The 15921-nt window shown below is 31.7% G+C and overlaps 1 long non-coding RNA gene across 1 annotated transcript; it reads left to right on the top strand.

The window, feature by feature from the left end:
- The first annotated feature begins 292 nt into the window (after window positions 1-292).
- LOC126742771 (uncharacterized) lies at window positions 293-3013 on the top strand. Its single transcript, XR_007662715.1, has 4 exons — window positions 293-518; window positions 2343-2441; window positions 2535-2813; window positions 2869-3013. It is a non-coding gene; the product is annotated as an uncharacterized LOC126742771 (long non-coding RNA).
- Window positions 3014-15921: the final 12908 nt, after the last annotated feature.

The following is a 15921-nucleotide window of genomic DNA, read 5'->3' as shown; positions in this document are numbered from 1 at the left end:
CATCACCTTTCACTCTTTTGTCCGCATTGTGCGACTTCTCTTAATCCTAGTGGTAGAGCCTAATGATGGTTTAAGTTGTTGGATAGCTAAAACCAGTAGTGTAGATGCTTGTAAAAAGAAATGAGAAAATTAATACATATACGAAAATTATTATAAATATAATATTGAGATTAAATTGCAACTCAATTATTATCAAAAAGAATCGTTGCCAAAAGGGACACATATTTATTTCTATTCCGATCAGGTAAACGTCATAATGATGACGTAGCTTAACTAAAGTCAAAATCAACATTATTGGAATAAGTCGTTTCCTAAATAAGCAATTTTCACCAGAGGTGGACGGATTCGAAAGAACGGAAGGAAATGTAATGTATGAGAAACATGAACGCCAGTGACAAATGAAGATAACAAGATGGCAGTAAGCGCTATTGAAGCGCTTCTAAGTGCTATTGAAGATCCTTAAAAAAGCACTAGGAAGCTCATTCGAGAGTTTCCTCATAGTGCATCATCAATTTCAGGTATGCTCCGAAGCGAAAAATTTCATCCTTATCTTCTAACCATTTACAATTGCTACAAGAATTACATATAAGCATGTTATTTCGAAAATCAGATCGCTTTTTTGAGATAAAGCTACATATCATAATAATTACAGTATGAATAAGCAGATTTTTATTATATGGACACTAGCAATCCATTTTTTACTAGACAAATTCATCACCAACATAGATGAATGTGGGGGGAAGGAATTATAGCATTTTAATAGGTATACAGGTGAAATATATCTTAAGTTCTTAAAAAAATTCATGCTTAAGAAGGATCTGGTTTCAGCGTGATGTAGCTGGTTATTATGGTCAAGTTGTTAAAATTTTTTTAAATGAGCATTTTGATAATCGATAGATAGGCAGAGGTGGACCAGGTAACTTGGTCAGCAATGTCTGCCGATTTTACCAAACTGGAGTCTATCTTATCTTAGGATATGTGAAGGAAAAAATATACAAAAGGAAGAGTGAAAATATAAAAATCAAAATTCGGGAGATTTTTTAAACTGTTACGCTAATTATGTTACGCTAAAAAGAATTAATGCTTGCGCACCAAATTTGTGGGATCATATTAAACATAATTTACAATATTTATTTAAAAATAGTAAAATTTTACAATTTTTGATTTTGGTATTTAAGGTAAATAAGGTTATTTAGTTACTTTTTTACGTGTCTAATAACAACTATTAATAAATATATTAACAATATATTCATTAATAATCTTACTAATACTATTTAGTCTAAATCTACATTAAAAAATATCAGTAAAGGGATTTTAAAAACAATGCTTTTTATATTTATCTGATACAAAAGTTTAGGTATAGGACATACTTACGAAAAATACCAGGTATTTTACGGGAAATTTACTAACATAAAAATATACCGGCTGATTTATTTAAAAATACTGAAATATTGCTTATTTAATTTTGATTAATTTAAAAAAATTTAACAAATACTCTGCAATACAAAAATGATAAAATATCACTGCCAGTCTATCAACAGATATCTTAGTCTAAATTTCGTACATCTAGGTTAAATTCATAGTTAGTTACAATTTATCGGATGTATCCGACTCGAACGCGCATATTATCGAAATAAGTGTGAAATATACATATACTGTAGTGTTTACGTCCGATGGATAACAAACACCCTATAAATTTACTTTTATTGTCACCTTCCAATAGTACAATCAGCTCGGTAAACGTACAATTTAATACAGAAAAATATGATTTTACAAACCTTTTCTTATAAAAATCACCGTAATATACTTTAACCTTCGAAATAGTTGCTATTTTTGGCTGTTTCAAATCATAAATACATCTCCCTTTAGACCAATATACTACCAAAATACCTTCACAATTAACTATGTGGACAATAAAAAGTCCGTTCTACTCAGAAGCAATTTCGTCAAAATTTACTGGCATGCGACCATTTCTAACAGCTGGTTGGGTACTCAACATGAAGACAACAAATAGTATACCTATCAACGCTCTTCCTTCCAGCCTCCTCTAAACGACGTCTAACATCTTTTCCGTCAATTCTGTATGACGTTGTAACTTACTTTCAAAATAATCCTGATCCATCTGTGGAATGAATATCCCTTAAATGAAAGGATCATACATCATCCGGAAGAATCATACGCCTACCAAAGTTACAGAAATAGGGGTCTAGTTTTATGGTATCATGTATGGATATTCGAATAGTACAACCGACTTTATCTAAATTAGCATACCCCCCTCCTATGATTATCAGAAAGATACATACTAAGCATAGTTTTAATAGTCTGATTTTTCCTTTCTGTAGAGTTTGCATATCAGCGTATCAGAGACAACATGTGCCTTACACTTACCATGAATTAAAGTAAAATTGCGAACTGCCAACTGCCATCTGGCTAATCGATCTGTAAGTTGTTGCATATTTTATAACCAAATTGGAGAATAATGATCAGTAATTAAGGAAACTTAAAAATGTCTGAACGAGGATGAAATTTTTTAGGACTAAGGATTAAGGACCAGATAACTGCAAAGCAAAGAGTGTCTCGGTCGTGGAGAAGATTGGTTTTTGTTCTGTTTTACTTCTACCTACAAAGTACGGCTCGTAATTGTCCCCCCCTCCCCTACCCTCCAAACCGTTACGGGTGCTGCTCTTGAAGATGAGAGCCATGGATCAAGGAGTATTTCAGAGCCAAACTAAAAAAAGCTTTTAAAAATGTGTGTAGAATCTTCCCAATTAGTTTCCTGATTTTCCTTGTCGTCACTGTAATGTCCTGTGGAGGTTGGTCAATAAAATAACCGTTTCCTCTGCTTAACTTAACCATTTAATATTCTAGGAGATCGGTAGTATGGGTTACGCAATTATATCTTACAGTTACAAATGTTAATTTGTATTGCGTAATTATATAATTAGATTAATTATGATGATCGCACTGAATCGTCGATTTCAAGTGAGAGTGCAAAGGTGGAAACACCGCATTGAACTGGTGCTAGCGACGTTCATATGGCAGATGTACAGTCGGCAAATTTGAAAATGTCCCTCTCATCTGCTCTCGGACTTCGTTGCCTTACAATTCGGCAACATGGCTTTTGACTGAAAGGGGTAGCGTACGGCGGGCGGTAGGGTGTAGAGTATCGATCGAGTTTAGTCGTGTATAAATAGGCAGGGGTGACGGAACTCATTTTTCAGTAGATGGGGTTTTTGCAATGGGACGTTTCGAATATTTTTGTGGCTGTGCAAGCTGATATTAAAAAAAATCAATCAGTTTGTTTTTCTTCCTTATGTAAAGTTTTTAGGACAATGCGCTATAGTGTTTTATACGTTGACTAAATGCGCTCTTCAAAATTCTGTTTGGTTCATCACTTTTGAGAAATTACCTTCAGTTATTTTTTTATTGCGACACTATATTTCTTAACTCCAAATTATTATTTTTTTGCTTGACCTTTCACAACCTATATTTTTGTTGTCAAATGCTCTCAAAATAAATAGAAAAAAAAATCGTTTTTACTTTTTTATGCATTACATAAAAATCCTAATCGATGTTTTCTTTGAACTTTTTTTATCAAAGTATTACTTTATATTACTCACCCAACATTTGAAAAATAAAATGCAACTTAAATAAAAATACCAATCCAAATTTTAAATTGTTTTTTACTTTTAAAGTGTGCGTTATTGTATAAAATAATATAATTTAAAAAAATACCTATTTGTTTTTATTATTTTTAAATATATGATGTGTATTTAAAAATAAGTAAACAAACAGATGTAATTCTATGATAAAATAATAGTTTTTTTTAATTCTGGCAGCAACCAGTATGTGTAAACCAAAATATAGGTAATCATAAAAAAAGGAAACATTATAATAATAGAAACTTTAAGTGCTACAGCAGAAACGATAGGTATATGTTGTATATGTTGAGATTTTTCTCTTTCATCGTGTGCCTAGGAAATGAAAAACGCAAACTCAAACCTGTTTAAGGCATTAAAGGTTTCATAAAAAATACCGCGCTATGTTTAGCGCCGCCTCCTAGCATTAATAACGTAATACGAGCTGAGATACTACCAAAACTACTTATTTTGGAATACCCTGTCCAGCGCTGTAAAACTAAGTACTACCATAATATGGGAAAAAAATTAAGATTTTTGTTTTTTTTTTCCTCACATTTTATTTATAAGTATACCTATATAAAAATAGAGGGTGTAGAACTCGTCAAAAGAAGTTGGTTGATATACCAAAAATTGCCTATACTCATATAGTAAAAGTTGCATATTAAGAAAGTTAGTTTGCGTTATTGAAATTTTTTTTACTCATTATCAAGTTAAGTGGACCTTGTTTTTACAAAAACTGTTCAAAATTGTCCCCACTTGTTCGATTAACCCAAAATGTTGTTCGGCAAATCCATATTTTAAATTGTTTATGTCTATGTTTTGGTAAGAGGTAGAAAAAAATCTATGTGGTTCTCATAAGTAAAGCACACTTTTTTACTGAAGTAATGAATAAAGTAATATTTCCGTTTGTAAATAAGGCACTCTCGTGATTTCTTCTTGGGTAAAAAACTATTTTTTATATTTTTTTTATTGAAGCGAAGTATTGATAGAACTTTAATTACTTAACTTTAATTGTAGTAGTCCCGTATCTTTTTTTATTTACTTTTTTTTTAAACCTTATAAAACGTATAAGTAATGGATCAAAGGTCAGTTTCAAAGCGAAAATTTTATTTCCTATTTAATGACAAATTACAGTTCTTTAAGTATAACATCTTAATAACAATTAATAACATTCAACACTACTCCTAACAAGCTTTAGTAAGTATAATTACAATTTAAATCTACAATAAAAATACTTTTTTATTTAAACTTTTAAATAGCCTATGTATTGTGTTTTTTTCGAAACTTACACTTTTTTTTTTAATAATAATTAACGTCTAATATCACAGAGTGCATTTTGTATTGGTATGGCTTCTTAATTAATATTTGGTATAAAAACCATTTGCGTCAATGCATTGTTGCAGCCTTTTCCGCATTAATCCCGCGTAATTACTAAAATCGGGTCTCCCTCTGAAAGATTCCCAAACTCTTTGAGCGTGGACTAGTAACGTTTCCTTCGATCTAATTTGGCCTTGATTAAAAGTATCCCAAAAATTCACCATTTTAGCCCACAAATTTTCGATGGGGTTTAAGTCGGGGTTCTCGCTATACGGGAGGTATGAATTGGACAATTATCGTGCATAAAGGATATTGGTCCAGCCGTATATAATATTCTGTATGAATGCAGAAAAGAATTTTCCAAAATGTCCACGTAGTCCGCGGAATTCATTTGGGGTGGCATGGTTACTAGCATTCCGGGTCCATTTTGGGTCATCCAACCCGATAATGACAATGTTATTCTCCCGCTTTTTTCAGTTTCTTGGACATAATGGGAATCATATCTGATACTTGTAGGTCTCGTACACTAATTGATGGGACCTTATGTCCGAAAAAAACGTTTTTTCGGTAAATACAGGTTGCCTTCCAGAATGTTGTCTGGTTTCTACATGCCCTTCTGCCTCTTGACGTTGGATCCAGCGTCTAACTTGTTTGAGCTGTTTAAAAGCAAATGCAGTAATTAGTATTAATTAATTAAATAGATATCTGTTATACTATTAGGTTAGTGACAACAGTTTAGCAAAGGGGTGACCTATATGTATAGGTATAGATAAAAATAGCAGTAAATATTTTATTATTATGAATAAGTTAATAAAGTAGGTATTAAAAAAGCATAAACAGCGTCTCTTAACAATAATATAATTTTATATTATTTGTTGACGTTTTTTTAAAACATTCAGAGCGTTACGTCAAAATATATTTCTATAACAACTTTTTTAAATATATGGTGAGAAGCAAATAAAGCGAAAATATTGAGAAAGTTTTCAAAGTGAAAATATTTCAGATTAAAATGTTTGCTATGACTTTTATAAAACCTTCATATTTAAAAATAACAATCGGCGCGAAGAGACAAAATTATTTTAAATTATAATAAAAGCAGGCGATAGAACTCTTCTCTTCTTTTTCATAAATTACCTATGTCAAAGCTCGCTTATGTCAATGCTCAGTCTAATATCGTAAAATGCATATACATAATGTATCATATTACTAAATCGAATAAATATAATTAACGAGGTAAAGCTTAAATTTGGCATAAAAAAACCCATTCACAGGTATAATAATAATACGGATATAAAAATATACTAGATGGATACAAATAATGCGGTAAATAGGTAGTGGATTGGCTCATGGTGCGTTTTGGACTAAATATTATTTTAATAAACATTTTTTAATAGGGCCACTCCCCTTAACCCTCAACTGGTGCAGTAGTGAGTCAGATATTAAATTTAAAATTCAAAATATCGCCAATCTATACTCCATTCGACTACCGTTTTTGAGAAACCTTTAAACCCATTAATACTTTTTTTACGGTATGGTACTGCATTAAATTTATTTATTATCTAAAAAAAAACTATACCTTCGTTTTTTAAATATTTAGAAAAAACTTGAATGTTTTCAAGATATCGCGTTGCAACACTTTAAAAAACTCACCCTGTATAAGGTTTGCTTGGATTTAAAAAATACTACCTCAAAAAAAACAATCAATCATATATAAAATGATTTACTTTAAAAATAAAACAAAAACATTTTTTTTTTGATAGACCCAATAACATGTATATTTTTCTTTGTTAAAAAATATAGGTCAGTTTTATAACTTTTTTAGATATCTATCGATAAATTAAACTTAAGATATGTAATTTTCACCTATTTTTCTAAATAAAAAATTTAATGAAAAAATTATTAATCACTCCTATTTGAATAGATTCCCGGGACGATGAGATAATAATTTTCGTTTTTGATCTATTAAATTTATTAGCTTATTTCGGGATATCAAAAAAAGTTGGTTCTGTATAAAAACAAACCTTTTTTTTTTTAATGAAAGTTAAAGAGAATTTTTGAAGATTCTTGACAAATTTCATAGTTTAGTTTAAATAGATTTTACCTAACAAAAAATTTAAACGAAATGCATACAAAAAAAAACTTACTGAAAGATCCGTAGCTATTGCTATTTCTCGTAAGGTGGCACCCATCTCATGCATAACAATAATTCTAGTACGAATTTCCATGATACTCTCCCTCTGTCCAGGCAATCTTGGCATTATGAAAAAATATTACATAAAACACGTAAAAAAAAAAAAAAATTAAACACGTAAATAGACTCGAGGCACTTATAAACACAAAAGACAGTACAATACTACTTACCATCAAATTTATTTATAATTACCACCTTATACATTTTACCTGCATCCCCGTGCCGCCAATTAATATGGAAAAACGCTCCTTAAAAATAGATCTTAAAATTTACAATGGTACCTTACACACAATGTTATATTGGGATCGATCGCATAAGCTGCCCCCGCATCAGCCCCCGTTACTTATTTTCGAAAAATGCCGCTATACTTTCTTCATTCATACAGTGTAGCCAAATTGTGCTTAAATTACGTGTAAATGGGTAAAGAGCCACGGAACGAGGGACATTTTCAATTTTGTTGACTGTACGTCCTGAGTGAGTGATAAGTCTATTCATATTTCAGGCTATCATTTATTTAGGTTCAGATGGACAATCTCTAACACTGTGGTGCGAGTGTAGATATATATAAGGAATTTTTATAAATTTGCACCAAATACTTTGTGATAGTTTAATAAATTATGAGTAAATATGTATTAACACAGTGCTAAAATTTTTATATTTATGGATAACTTTTCAATAATTTTAATAAATATATTAATTAACTTTTATAACAGATATATTTGGGATTTTAATATGTTAAATGTAGGTTGCAACCATATTAAAAAAGCTTCTCATCCATATTAAAGACAATAAATCTCAAGCAATCAGCGTTAATTGAATAATGGGGGTCATAATCTCAATCAACGCAATCAGTCACAGAATCTACTCACAGAGGTTTAATGGGAGTGACGGTATTAAATTATTAGTCTTTATCATTCTCGTCATTATTTAGTCAGATGTATCTTAGATTTTAGCATTTTAACTTAGAGCCCGTTTTTATACATACAGGGATTTTAAAAACTGACTTTCTTATTAACATACGAGAAATCCCTTTTGACGAAATATTTTATTCACAACATTGGTATTAACAATTTTTGATGCTCATGCTCCAAAAAAAAACTGCATGTATTAAGAAAATTTTCTGAATTACTTCTAATTTGAGATATTTAATGTTACTGAGAAATAGAGAGAAAATTGGGAGGGCTGTAGGGAGCATAGAAATTACCTATGTAACTTATATAACTAAACGAGAAGAAAAGGCTACTTTTTAATTTTATTTTTTTGGTCATTGCAGATAAATTTAAAAAGGCTGCGGATCTTATTCAGTCCAAGGCTATCACAGAAATTGAGATTCTGTTTTTGGCTGCCCACTTAGCATTCAAATTCTTAAATCTTATTCGTAATTGTTATGGTAAACTTTGCTATAGAGACCACATCTTATCCCGGTCAGACGCACTTCTTCGGGCACAGGACTTCACAAACGTAAACTATATGTCGGATACTTGTATGGTCCTTATTGCATAGTCTGCAATTTACATGTTGATTCCATTCCACTTAAGTATTTGATAGTCTCGCACGTATTCACTTAGGTGTTCCATACTTAAACCGATTTTTTCCAGTTTATCACCACTAACTGTTTAACTGTATACATTATTTTAAAGGGCATTCATTATGCTATCAATGGTTGTAAAAAAAATTGATTAACCAAGAAGCAATTAAAGTGTAATTCGGTAGGGTAGAAAAACAAATTTAATTAGTTTAACAAATTTATTTTATTAAATGTTCAAAATGCACGCCGTTATTAGCAAGACAATAAAAAAGCCTATTTTCAAACTTCTTACGAATATTGGCAAGGGTCTGCCCGCTAATTTCTCTGCATTCTTGAAATATTCTATTTTGTTAATTCTCAATACTCTCAGGTGGGGTTTTATAAACTTTGCTTTTTAAGTAGCCTCAAAGAAAAAAGTCTAGTGGGGTTAGGTCCGGAGACCGCGCAGGCCATTCGATTGCACCACGTCTGCCAATCCACTCTTCTCGAAAATTTTCATCAAGCCACTCTCGAACTACCAAAGTGTAGTGCGCGGGAGCCCATCCTGCTGAAAATGTATATTATTTTCATTCAATAATATAGCACCATGTTGATCTACTTGATTTTCCATAGATTAAATGATGGAAGGGTATATTGCATTTTCTAAAAGGTTTAAATAAATTTCGCCAATTTAAATTTTCTTCCAAAAAAAGTAGCCCGATTATTTCATTCCCATAAATTCGTGCCCAAACATTAATTTTTTGGGGATATTGGATATGGCCTTCCCAAAAAACATGCGGATTTTCATTATCCCAGTATCTACAGTTATGTCTGTTCACCAGGCCATTTTAAAAAAAGGTCGATTCGTCACTGAAGCAAATGTTCTTCAATAAATGGGGATCTTCGTCAATTCGCTGGCACATCACTTCACAAAATTGAATTCTCCTATCAAAATCATCTTCTCCGAGTTCATGAAGAATATGAACTTTATAAGGAAAGAACTTATTTTTTTTTTAACTTTATGTACGGAACCAGTGGAAATATTTGTTAGTTTTGCGGCCTTTGGTATAGACAAAGTTGGATCCATAGCAAATTGTCCTAGTACTTCAACTTGGCATGCTTCATCGACAACTCTATTTTCATATTTTTTCTTATTGCAAATCGATCCCGTCTCTTCAAATTTTCGTATCAATTCTAATACGTATTTATGGCTCACGTTTTTATCTTGATACCTTTCATTAAATGCTCTCACGGTTCTGCGAGCACACCGATCTTGAGCTCCATAAAGGAAAATTATTTCTATTCTTTTGGCTAGCGTATACACCATTTTATTAACTCACTGTTTTAACTAAAATTGAAAAATTGCACGCGTCAAACTAACAATTTTAACAGCAATAAATCGCCTGCTTTTTAAACGCCTTAAAAATGTAAGGTATTGCAGTATTTTTTTGTACCTATTAGGTAGGTTTCGCAAAAAATATAAGTGAAATAAATACACATACAAAGTTATAAGACTGCAAAGATTTTTGCAAAAAATTTGAAGACACTCTTTTTTCTCGCAAATAACGGTACACATTCTTTACTTAAAAAAATAAATAATTTGCTTGAACTAAATGTACTGTTTGTTACCACACATTTTAACTTCTAAATTGCTTGTATTTTTTTTTGATGATCTATTATAAAAAATGTAAGAATTTTAAAATGATGTAGGTACGACACTAAAAGTATTCATTTAAAATACCAAAGTTTGGCGTAAATAAAATATTCATTATTTCTAGACATTTTCGCTAACTATTTGCTTACACCGTAGAGAATTTTACGCTGTATTATATATATATAGTGCTTTCATTTCAAAACGATCCACCCTTAATAACTTTCTTAAGCAAAAAAAAAAAATAAAAAAAATAAAACACGTATATATATATATATATATATATATATATATATATATATATAGTGGAAAGAAAGAAAATGTGCTATATTACGTAAGACAACAAAATCTTGTGAACAAGCATCCTAAAAACTAAAAAATTCCAAATTTACTTTAAATTTAAAATTTCAAACAAACATAACATCTAAAACACTTTACCATAACATTTACACACATTACCAAAATTAATCATAACAAAACAGATTGAGAAAAAAAAAGCATCTTTTTGATAAATTTCATTAAAAAATAAGTAAAGCTGTCAATAAAACAGAATTTAGAAGAAGTAAATTAAATTATTTAACAGGAAACAAAACTAAAAGACTAAAATGATGTCAGAGCACAGGTTAAAAGGTATCATTAAAAAAATCGTCAAGGCTATAATATGCCCTGGATAATAAAAGTGATTTTAATTCCTTTTTGAATCTCTTAACTTCTAAAATTTGTCTGACACATAGAGGAACATGGTTGTAAATTTTTTTGCTAAGCTATATAAGTGAGTTCTTGGTGAGGGAGGATGTAGGGATTGGTAAGGGAAAATCGTTAACCTGGCGAGTCATATGACCAGTGTTAGAGGGAGGTTTAGGACATTTATGAATAAGAGTAGCTGTTTCTAAGATAAAAAGAGAAAAAAGAGTTAGGATTTTTTGAGATATAAAGAGAGGTTTACAAGAATCTCTTAACCCAGCGGAACATAGGTATCTAACTGCCTTTTTTTGAATCACAAAAATTATGTTTAATAATCCCTTGTTGCTTAAACCCCAAAAAGGCAAGCCATAACGAAGGTGGGACTCAATAAGAGAAAAGTACACTGAACGTGCAACTACCCCTCCCAGCTCATGCCCCGCCATTCTTACTGCAAAGCATCCAGAGGATAATTTTGATGCAAGATTTAGGATATGATCTTCGAAGCGAAGGCGACCATCAATGGTAATACCAAGGAACTTACAGCTTTCTTTGTTTTGCAAGGGGGAGTTTTCACTAAACATAAGGCCTTGAACGTCACACTTAAATCCCATAATAAAGGTTTTGCCCACATTAAATACAAGCCTGTTTGCAGCACACCACTCCGATAAAATCTTAAAAAACTTAAAAACCTGGGCTCTAACATTATCAGAATCTCTATGATTCCATAAAATGGTGGTATCATCAGCAAACTGAACCACTTTGCCCTGCAGTTTTAATGAACCCAAATCATTTACATAGAGCAAAAATAATAGTGGTCCTAACACTGGACCCTGAGGTACTCCAGTTTTAAGGGATCTGGAATCGGATAAACATCCAGATACTGTAACTCTTTGGGTACGATTAGACAGATAGGATTCCAGCCATTGCAATGCCACACCTCTAAAGCCATAATTATTGAGCTTAGACAGCAGTATTCCATGATCTACACAATCAAATGCCTTGGATAAATCGCAAAACACTGCCGCCGCGGACTGTCCAGAATTTAAGGACACATAGACACTCTCCAAAAAGCTGAAAACAGCGTCATGAGTCCCTTTTCCCGTTTGAAATCCAAACTGATTCGCAGATAAAATGCAATTATGTTGCAAAAAAGATAAAATTCTGATTTTTGCAAGTTTTTCAACTATCTTGGAGAGGGTAGACAATATAGAAATTGGACGGAAATTACAAGGCTCACTCACATCTCCACCCTTATAAAGAGGGATAACCACTGCCTCCTTCAAACATGCTGGAAAGATGACATTATGAAAGGAATTGTTTATGGCAGAAGCTAAGGCATTCAATGCTGAGTCAGGCAAAAGGAGTAGTAATTTTGATGATATTCCATCAGCTCCAGCTGATTTATGGTTTTAAAAGCTTCTAATTGCATCTCTAACATCAGTAAGGCTAACAGGATAAAAGAAAAAAGAATTTTGAACTGACACTTGTTGAATATAATGCAAAGGATCAATATTAGTATTCACATCCTTGAGCAATAAATGAGGAATATTACAGTAATAATCATTTAAACTATTTGGTCTTACTTCTGGTTCTGAAACTTTCTTGTGAGAATGCCTGAAGTCATTTATAATTGACCAACATTCTCTCTGCCCATTTGAGGACATATTCAAGCGGTCACTATAATATTTAACCTTAGCTGTTTTTATCGTCTTTCTATATAGACTACGATATTTCTGATGATAAAGAATAATGTTTGCATTAGTTGTAAACTTGCACAGCTTAGCCAAAAAACGGAGGTTTTTAGCTGAAGTTCTGAGGCCTGCTGTGACCCATGGTTTTCTATTTTTCATTTTAAGCCTCTTTTTAGGAAAACACTGATTGATCTTGTCACATAGCACATGAAATAACAAAGTAAATATATATATATATATATTTTTACGGCCCAAATTGGGTGTACATGTATGGGTATCTTGGAAACTATAAGAGATAGAAAATTGGTTAAATGGGGAAAGTTGTAGGGCATTTAGTTACCAATTAAGTGCCGCTTTCAGAACGATTTTATCTTTTTCCGATTTTGAAATACAGGGTGTCCATTTATAAACTGACACATTTTAACTGCTTATAAGTCGAGAACGAAAAATGACAACAATGTGCGGTTTTCACAGAACTTCATCAATATTTTTAAAGTTTTTTTGTACAGTGTTGCCAAGTTTCAAAATTTACCTGAAATAGGAGGAAAAAAATTGATGATTTTCAAAGGCCGATTTCTCAAAAATTTTAAATGTAACACCCCATACTTTTTAATTTCACATGAAAGCCTATTAAATCCCCTTTCCGAAAATGTATAAATTGTCCTAAATTCTTAAATTCATTATTTTTTTTACAGAGCCAATTTTAGTAAATGACACCTTTTTGAAAATTTTCCTAGAATCCATATTCGGTGAATGATGAACATTTTCTGGTAATTGCCTATGTATCGCTTTAGCATGAGCATAATTAAATAATTTGCGCTATTGCCATGTCTATAAAAAGTATTTATTCTATGTATTAAATTATAACAATTTTAACAACAAAGATAAAAAAATGTTTCCAACATATCGGTGTAATTGTTTCCATTCACTGTCGCTTCTTGAAAAAAAAATGGCCCATACATTTTAGATTTCGATACTGCACACCAAACGTTCAGCTTAGGAGAATCTCTTTCAAATTCGTTATACACTTGAGGATTTTCATCTCCCCAAATTCGGCAGTTATGCTTATTTACTCGACCACTGATGTGAAATGATGCCTCATCAGACATTATTAAATTGGTATCCGGCTCATTTCTAAAAAGATCTAGTAGTGTTTCGCACATTAAATATCTTTTTTCAAGGGCGCGATTTTCTATTTTTTGGAAAGTTTGAATTTTGTAGGGATTAAACTTAATGAGCATCATCAGGCCTTTAGAAGCCATCCACACACTTATGCTGTAACTGATGATGCTCTAACTAGAGCGAAACACGTGTAGCCCGTTTAATTACATGTTGTGAGACCGTGACTTTGTGTTTTTCTTTGTTTTTCGTCAATTTTGTATGTTGGTCTCTTAGAGAACAATGGATAAGATTTTTGGATTTACTATAGATGTTAATTTTTTCGTAAGTACTAAAAAAAGAAAAAGTTGGGTAGAGCACCATGCCGAGGCTAAGGTTTGAACTCAGAGCCTTATGAGGATACGGCAGGTCTCTTCCCCACTGCGTGTTTAGGGCACTGCTTGGATAATTGTGAAGATTTTTTTTGTAGTACTGACAAAAATTTTAAAAATTTCTACTGGTCCCCACGGACCAACCGGACGCTTCGCGTCTACTTTTTTAGGTTTCTACAATTAATTTCTTCAATTATTTGTTGTTAAAATTGTTATAATTTAATACATAGAATAAATACTTTTTATAGACATGGCAATAGCGCAAATTATTTAATTATGCTCATGCTAAAGCGATACATAGGCAATTACCAGAAAATGTTCATCATTCACCGAATCTGTATTCTAGGAAAATTTTCAAAAAGGTGTCATTTACTAAAATTGGCTCTGTAAAAAAAATAATGAATTTAAGAATTTAAGACAATTTATACATTTTCGGAAAGGGGATTTAACAGGCTTTCATGTGAAATTAAAAAGTACGGGGTGTTACATTTAAAATTTTTGAGAAATCGGCCTTTGAAAATCATCAATTTTTTTCCTCCTATTTCAGGTAAATGTTGAAACTTGGCAACACTGTCAAAAAAAACTTTAAAAATATGGATGAAGTTCTGTGAAAACCGCACATTGTTGTCATTTTTCGTTCTCGACTTACAAGCAGTTAAAATGTGTCAGTTTATAAATGGACACCCTGTATTTGGAAAAAATCAAAAGGTTGCATTTTTGAAAAAAGGCTGTATTTTTTTTAGTTCAACGTATTTTTAAAATCTGTAAAAACATTATTAGAACAACTTTTTAAGGACAACGCATACCTGAATTCAGTTTTTGTTTTCGACGTTTCGGTTCTGAGATTTCATCCTCAACTTCTTTTTTTCTTATGGCGGCCATTTTGTTTTTTTGCTAAATTAAAAAGATCTTTTTTTCCCTTTAAAATGATGTATAACACTTTATGAAAATATTTCATTCTTATGTCAAAAAGTTACAAAGTTAATTTTTCGCGGAGTTGGCCATGAATGCGGAGGCGATTTGTCATATAAACAATTATTATTGCTTAATGATTTAGCGTCATTTACTGACAGTTTTGCAAAATAATATTTATTTGATTTAACTTTTTATCTTGTTTAGTAGTTCTTATCTTGTTAATTTTTTGTTCTTGTTCTTGTTAGTGTTAAATAGTTTTTTCGTATCTAGTTGTTTTCTTTTACCTTTAGTGAGTTTTGTTTAAATTTTTAATTTCCGAAAATAGCCATGCGATATACCAGTGAAGAAAAATTTGACATATTGGAATGGTATATTACATGTAGTAGAAATGCAAATCTTGCAATCGCTAGGTATTTGGAACTGTATCCTGAGAGACAACAGCCAGGTCCAAGACTATTCGCTAGGCTTGTCATGAACCTTAGAACTCATGGAAGTTTTGAAATACCGACGCCAGAAAATTATCAAAGGGACAATGAAGCTCGCGATGAAAACATTTTAGATCATTTTAATGCCAACCCGAAAAGCTGCAACTGATATGAATATACCAAGGACTACCATTCAAAGAGTCCTTAAAAAAAATAAATATCATCCATATAAGCCTACTATTGTTCAAGGTTTAAGGGATACAGACTACCCAAGACGATTAGAATTTTCAAACTGGTTTGTAAGGCAATGTCAAGAAATACCTAATTTCAGCAGGAAAATTATTTGGACCGATGAAACGTTTTTTAGCAACTGCGGAGTATTTAACAGGCATAATCGTCACTTTTGGGC

This window comes from Anthonomus grandis, chromosome 12 (genome assembly GCF_022605725.1).
Source record: "Anthonomus grandis grandis chromosome 12, icAntGran1.3, whole genome shotgun sequence".
NCBI lineage: Eukaryota > Metazoa > Arthropoda > Insecta > Coleoptera > Curculionidae > Anthonomus > Anthonomus grandis.
This window is presented reverse-complemented; position numbering and strand designations above follow the sequence as displayed.